This window comes from Microcaecilia unicolor, chromosome 3 (genome assembly GCF_901765095.1).
Source record: "Microcaecilia unicolor chromosome 3, aMicUni1.1, whole genome shotgun sequence".
Taxonomy (NCBI): Eukaryota; Metazoa; Chordata; class Amphibia; order Gymnophiona; family Siphonopidae; genus Microcaecilia; species Microcaecilia unicolor.
Genome location: NC_044033.1, coordinates 321,488,246 through 321,496,143, shown reverse-complemented (window position 1 = coordinate 321,496,143; position 7,898 = coordinate 321,488,246). Strand labels below are relative to the sequence as shown.

The window sequence follows — 7,898 nt, the reverse complement described above, 5'->3', positions numbered from 1 at the left end:
GTATTATCGAAACTAAAGATGGACGTCCATCTTTTTTCGATAATATGGTCTGCCCGCCCCTTCGCGGACCCGTTCTCGGAGATGGGCGCCCCATGGTCTGGATGCTTTGCTTCATCCATCAGTATGCACAAAATTACATCTGGAACTAAAAATAAAGCATGGAAGTAACAACTTTAAAATACTAGGTGTTACATCGGATGATACAATTTAATATTAAGGCTTAGATTTCATCTGTTGTTAAACTTTGTTTCTATAAAATTTAAATTGATCCATTCAATTTGATATTTATTTCATCAGCTTGCTCTTCAGATATTAGTCCATGCTTTAGTCATTAGTAATTTAGATTCCTGCAATGCCTTTTATCAAGGTATCAAAACTTCCGACATCTAACATCTTTAACAAACTCAAAATATGGCAGACTAATCACGTGAGTAAAAAAGTATGAGCATGTTACGTCTTTTCTCAAAGGGACACTGGTTACCCCGTCCCACTGCAATACGTATCAAATAATATTACTACTTTATAAGATTCAACAGTTGAGTCAGCCATATTTTATAATGTTTATTAAATTCGTATTATCTTAGTAGGACACTTAAAAGAAGAAGGTGGAAATGGATTTGATATACCGTCTTTCTATGGGTACAAACAAAGCAGTTAACTTATGGTCCCCACATTTAGGTATTATTACATATAAATACATTCAAAATAAATTTTTTAGTATGATTGGTTGTAAACTGTTATTCAGCCTATTTATGATTAGAACCTTCATTACCAAGTTCAAGTCCAGCCTGAAACCCTTTCTATTGTGACACTTTTATGACATAGTAGTGCCACGGGACAGTTGAGGAGTCCAGAACCCCACAGCAATTCAATTTCTTTCCTATGAAGGATTGAAGTTCCATACAACATAAGCAGCCTTCCTAATCACAACTAACCAGCAAAATTAAGGTCTCCATCAGGTCCATATGCAGTTCCATCAAACTTACCACCAGCAAAAAAAGGGACACATCCTTGTCCCCACCGTGTAAAGCTATCTGGGATTCATTCAACCTGAAACAGAGGAGGCTTTCATAAAACCTTGCATGACTTACAGCCAACATCCTTACAGCTGGCATCAGCGGCCTTTTGAAAGGGCCACAGTTGTTTACTGTTGTGAAAGGGCAACTGCCAATGGCACTAAAAGGTATGTCTTGTGCCCCCTACTGACAAGGACAAGCTGGAAAACTACTGACCAGTTGTCTAACATCCCTTTTCTGACAAAACGTATAGAACAGACAGTCTGTCTCAAAAAAATACTGTGGGATCCTTTTGGCACTCGAAAAGGCGTGTGTTAGGCCACCATGTTAATTTTTATGTTAATAGCTAACACAGCTTTGTAAGTAGCCCCCAAATGTTACTACTGTTTCACATTAATACGATGAATGCATGAAGACCCTGAAAAGCTACTCACATGTATAAGGTTTAATCCCAACAATGTATCAATGACAAATTGTTATTGACTGTTATATTTACTTACATTTATGTTCAAATTTGAATAACATCTTATTTTAGCTAAAATAATAAAAAAGAAAAATATGTGAACTGTAGGATGGCCTTGAACAGTGATGCAGCTTCTGCAAAAACAAACACAGATAAGTCACTTTGGATTAGCCCAACAAATGGTAACAATAATAAATTAATCTATCATTTGCACAAATTTTAATCATTCTAGTTTTTAGTTAGGAATTTTCTACTGTTCCTTTCAGGCCTCAGCAGAATAATGAAGCACTTAGGGAGAAAGATACAGCCCAGAAGTCCAGCACTTGAAGCCAGGATAGCAAATATCTCCACTGCTACCACGTACTTGCCCTTTGTGCTCAGATACGTTGGGATGAAGGAGACCCAGACACTGCAGAACACCAGCATGCTGAAGGTGATGTACTTGGCCTCATTGAAACCGTCAGGTAGATTTCTTGCTATGAAAGCTATGATGAAGCTGATACCAGCCAAAAATCCTAGATATCCCAGAACACAGTAAAATGCAACTTTGACCCTTCGTTACATTCAATTAGTATTGTTCCAGTTTCTGATCTCATATTAAGATATGGGAAGGGAGGCGCAGTACACAACCAGATGAGACAGAGAAGAGCCTGAAGAAGGGAGCAGGAAAGGACTATAGAGTTTGAGAACCTGGAACCCATCCATTTCCGGAGCTTGTTCCCAGGTTTGGTGGCTTGGAAGGCCATGACCACAGTAATGGTTTTTGCTAATACAGAGGAGAGTGAAATGGAAAACGTGATCCAAAGACAATCTGTCGGAGAATACAAGTCACCTTTTCAGGACGGCCAATGAATATCAAAGAACAGAGGAAGCAGCATGAGTGAGATGAGGAGAATATAACTGAGGTCTCGGTTGTTGGCTTTTACTATGGGAGTGTCTTGGTAGTAAATGAAGATTCCCAGAACAGCAGTGATGAGAAAGAGGAAAATTATGAAAGTCAAAGTTATCCCCAAAGGCTCTTCATAGGACAGGAAGGTTATTATTTTTGGGATGCAGGCATCTCTCTTATGATTAGGCCATTGGTTCTCTGGGCATGTTATACAGGTATCCATATCTGAGAATGAAAAATATTGTCTTATTATCTCATAGCATCTGTTGCAGAACATACATGAATGTCTATGTACTTTTATAGAAGAGACTCCTTCCAGGCATCTTCTAGGCACCTAAATATTAGTGTCCTTTTATAAACTTACCCCCTATCAGCCAAACCTTTTTCAACCACACCTCAAATATTGTACAGTATTCTTGTAGTTGCATAGCATTATTACAAAAGGTACAGAGAAGTTTGATTAAAAGGATAGATCAAATCTCATATTAGGAAAGGCTAAAGAAGTTATGGCTCTTCAGCATGGAGCAGAGGGGAGATATGCCAGAGGTCTGTAAGAACAGGTAAACATAAAATGTTTGTTTACTCTTTCAAATATACTTGGACAGCAGAGGCTGGTAAGAATAAAGGAAATAACCTTTTATGTATAATGAAGAAAATAGAAAATATCCTTTTATGTACAATAAGTAAGAACAAGAGGAATCGTATGTTTTGGAAGAAATGAAACTTATAACAGTATATAAGTACAGAATGAGAAAGCCAAACTAAGCAGCCTTGTAACTCAATCTGAATGTCTTGCTGGCTGTGTGACAAAATACTCCAGAGGGAACAATCACTTTGTTGACTGACTAAAAGAAATACCAGTAAAGATTTTACTTGGTTGCTGCTTATCCGAGTCTGATTGTCTCTCTTATACTAGCCAAGGAGTGTATCTCCAAGGCTGAAGTGTCTTCCCCTCCCAAAGAGCAAGGGACAGAAGTACAGTAGTTAGCTGCATTATGAAAATGTTAAAACAAATTCCTGGAGGAAAAATTCTTAAAACATTATTAAGGTAGATCTGGGGAAAGACAAAGCTTATTCCTGGGAAAAAAGGGACATGAAGTATCTACTTTTTGAGATTCTGCTATACACTTGTGACTTGGATTGACAACTGTTGGAAGAGGATACAAGGTTAGATGGACCTTTGGTGTAACCCATTAGGGCAACTCTTATGTTCTTATGTTTGCAAATTTGGACAATAATCCTTGATTACCCACAAAACAGAACATTTGCAGGCTCATTTTCGAAAGAGAAGGACACCCATCTTTCGACACAAATCGGAAGATGCCTGGTTGGTGTCTTGGCATGTAAGGGGCACCAGTGCACTATGAATGCTGGCTCCTCCCACGACCAAAGGACTTGCATTTGGTCGTTTCTGAGATGGGCGTCCTTAGTTTCCATTATCGCCGAAAATCAGAAACGACCAAGTCTAGGGACGACCATCTCTAAGGAAAACGTAACTGTCAAGATTTGGGCATCCCTGACCGTATTATCGAAACGAAAGATGGAGGTCCATCTTGTTTTGATAATACGGGTTTCCCCTCCCCACCACAAGGACATTTTGCGAGGACGTCCTCAACAAAACATGGGCGACCCCTTCGATTATGCCCCTCCATGTGTTCTAAAGTTCTGACTGATATCAATAGAAGTCAAGAGTAACAATACCACTAAACACTGGGAACAACTATATAATTTTTCCATCATATCAATTCTATGTGCCCCATATTTTCAAATCCAAATGCTCCCATAAAGCAGCTTACTCTAAAATTTCACCATTAGTGTGGGAACACTTACCAACACCTATTTTCTAGGCAGTTAGGGTTCCCTGCTAATCAAGCGCTAATCAGTTGCTGCATGGAATATAGCTGCGCTGATTAGCACAGAATACGCCTATTCTCTGCCCCAAAGACACCCAGCACCCCACACTGAATATTGGACCGATAGTTTATATAAAACATATCTATGTGAGTACTAAATTTATCTGGATATTGGTGATCAATACCTTGCTTTTTTTTATAGCCATATCCGTTAGTATTTTTATAATGCTGACTGCAAAGGCTGGATATGGGCTCAATGATGAATAACCAGTGCCCAAGGGCATGTCTCATTATATTGTCATCGCTCACCAGTTTGGTTGGAGATCTCGCCTTCTGAACAGCGAATACAGTCATAACAGCAAATGAATTTTCCTTCCCTGGTTAATTTCCTGAATCCAGGAAGGCAACTTGGGTTGCATCTGGACTGAGGAGGTGCCTGAGGATTGAGAAAATAATCGTACAAAGTTGTGATAACACTGGAATACGACTTTTCAGATGCAGTTTCTTTGTAAACGTGAGGTGGTTCTAGCCTTTTACATTTTTTATCTCATTACCAAGCTACTCAGGAGAATATGGAAATGTGGTATGAGCACTATATTTGAATGGAGATAAAATATAATTTAATTTAATTAATTTTGTTTTTTTCTAAGCTACTTAACCATAAAGTTCAAGTTGGTTAGGGTGGTGGACTTTGGTACTGGGGAACTAAGTTCGATTCCCACTTCAGGCACAGGCAGCTCCTTGTGACTCTGGGCAAGTCACTTAACCCTCCATTTCCCCAGGTACAAATAAGTACCTGTAAGCCGCATTGAGCCTGCCATGAATGGGAAAGTGCGGGGTACAAATGTATCAAAAAATAATGAGTACTTTGCCCAATCTGCACATGTATATTTGGAAGACATAATGCTGAATTGTACTATATGGATCATTAGTGGCCCTCTATGACCCACTGATACTCATTTGCTAACAATGATGATTAATATTGCAACATCAGACATTCGTCATTGGAGCACAACAGCTAGTTTGCTCGCTCAGATCCAAAAAAATCTCAGAGCTTCCACTTCACCATGACATTTACAACACCCTTGCAAAACACCTTCTGTTGAGAAATTCAGTCTGTTTTTACCTTCCAGCCCACACCTGATTGTAAGCAGTCTGAGGTGCAAGATATGGCTGACCACAAAGGCAAGCTGGCAACTTTAAAAGTAATTTGTGGTCATGGCTATACCAATTTCAGTCAGACTGTAGTCAATAAGCATTCAAAGGACGGCAGTGGGTCTTTAGAGGTGATCCACAAGGCCCCTATGGCATCTACCAAGATAGAACACATCATCAATGTGTGTCCATTCACATGTCTGCCTGGTGATCTTGAAGACCTCACCACCCACTGGCAGTAGTACAGTTAGAGGACTCCTACTGAGCTTATAAGGAACAGTGATCAGATTTGGTATTCTTATATGTTTTATAAAAACACGCATGATAGGGTTTCTGGATAGTGAGGCTGCACAACAGACCGTGGTAGGCCAGGTGCCCTTAAATACAACTAAAGATCAGACAAAAGATGGCAAATCAATAGTGTCAAGTACTAAGCATCATGCAAATAGGAACAACAAACATACTCTGAAATGTCTATATGCAAATGCTAGGAGTCTAAGAAATAAGATGGGAGAGTTGGAATATATTGTACTAAATGAAAAATTGGATATAATAGGCATTACTGAGTCCTTCTTCGGGCCTTCCGTCACTGTGTCCCGCCCTCCATCCGTGTGGGCGGGACACAGTGGGGAAGGCCCGAAGACGAGGCGATTTCCTTCTGCATTGCACGCAGGGCAGACGCGAAGGAAGCGCTGCCTGCGAAACAGCTTCACACAAACAACTTGCGCCTCTTAGGTGTCCCTGAAAACCTGGAAGGTGACTATATTTCAGCATTCTTGCAACCTTTTGTCTAAATTATTAAATATCAAACTGTAAGTTACCCTAGACATTGAGCGCGCGCATCGCATCGCCAAACAACCTGTATCAGCAAATGTTTCCAAGGCCCATAATTATCAAGTTCTTGCAACATACTCACAGTATCTTTGACCCACCAATCGGTACCTGTCTTGTCTCTCTGACTCAAAAATTAGTACCTGTCTCTCTGATCTGCCAATCGGTACTTGTCTTCATAAGCGCCAGTTAGTCTGCACAGCAGGGTGCACGCACGTGGAAGCTCCAGCGCTGTGACAGAAAATCTGTTTTACTATGTGTGTTGCTGGTGGGTTGCTGGGTTCTGCATTACTCAGGTTTAAAAAATATTTAAATATAAAACTCTTTTTTTTTAAACTTGGGCATTGCAGAGCTCACTCCCACCCAGAAATCCACCAACATTAAATATAAATGGTGGGTTTTTGGATGGGGGTGGGTTCTGTAGTACTCAGGACGTGTTTAAAAAAGAAAGGTTTTATATTTAATGCTGGTGTGCATCAGGATGGGGGGGAGAGAGAGATTGTGAAGGGCAGGGGAGATGTCAGACTTGGTGGTACAGGTAGGGGGCAGGGCAGGGATGACGCTAGGCTAGTGGGAGAAGTGGGGGGTAGGGAAGGGTAGGGCAGATTCCTGATTGGGGTGCTAGGAAGGGAAGGGTAGGGCCAATGATGGGCTACAGGGATGGAGTGTTGGAGGGTAGGGCTGATGCCGGGCTACAGGACAATTTCAAAATTTTGGTCATTTATTCTGCAATTAATGGTGGTTGATCTGTGTTCTGCCTGTGACCGAGGTAAGAGATTCTGCTAGCTTGTGGTGTGTGGGGGGAATCTATATTAGTCTGACTGACTTGTCTGGCTTTTCAATAGGACATGTACTGTTATTGTGTATATTCACTGCTGCCTTTTTAAAGGTGCAGTTATTGGTATTTGAGTGTTCAGAACTGGTGGTGTTAAGGTTTGCAACATAGGTTCCGAATATGTATGTGGTTTATGTTGATTTAAGGACAGCTGTTGGCCAGACTGTATATTAAAAATCCATCATCAAGTGCACTATAAAGGCATTATTTAGGAGTATCCCAAGAAACACTACTCATGCCTATATATACATAGTGCCCACCCATATTAGCTCTGGGCCCACCCAAAACGTCAGCTCTGGCTACGCCACTGCTTCAATTATTCAAATACAGACTGGATAAATGTAACATCGGGACACGCTAGAGAGGTACAATTCCTTGATGAAATCAAGGACAGCTTATGGAGCAGCTGGTGCAGGAGCCGACGAGAGAAGGAAAATTCTAGGACTTGGTCCTTAGTGGAGCGCATGATCTGGTGAGGGACGTTATGGTACTGGGGCCGCTTGATAACAGTGATCATAATATGATCAGTTTAGATATCAACCTTGAAGTAACTATACACAGGAAGTCAAATACGTTAGCGTTTAACTTTAAAAAAAGGAGACTATAATAAAATGAGAAGAATAGTTTAAAAAAAACTTAAGGGTAAAAACTGTACAACAGGCATGGACACTGTTAAAAAATACCATCCTGGAGGCCCAGGCCAAACACATTCAGCGAATTAGAAAAGAAAGACGGAAGTCCAAAAGACAGTCGGGCTGGTTGAAAAGTGAGGTGAAGGAAGCTATTAGGGCTAAAAGAAATGCCTTCAGAAAATGGAAGACGGAACCTTCTGAAAATAACAAAAATCAGCATAAGG

At 40.5% G+C, this 7,898-nt stretch overlaps 1 pseudogene; it reads right to left on the bottom strand.

The window, feature by feature from the left end:
- Nucleotides 1-1,707: 1,707 nt before the first annotated feature.
- On the bottom strand, nt 1,708-4,575 carry LOC115464688 (annotated as a pseudogene).
- Nucleotides 4,576-7,898: the final 3,323 nt, after the last annotated feature.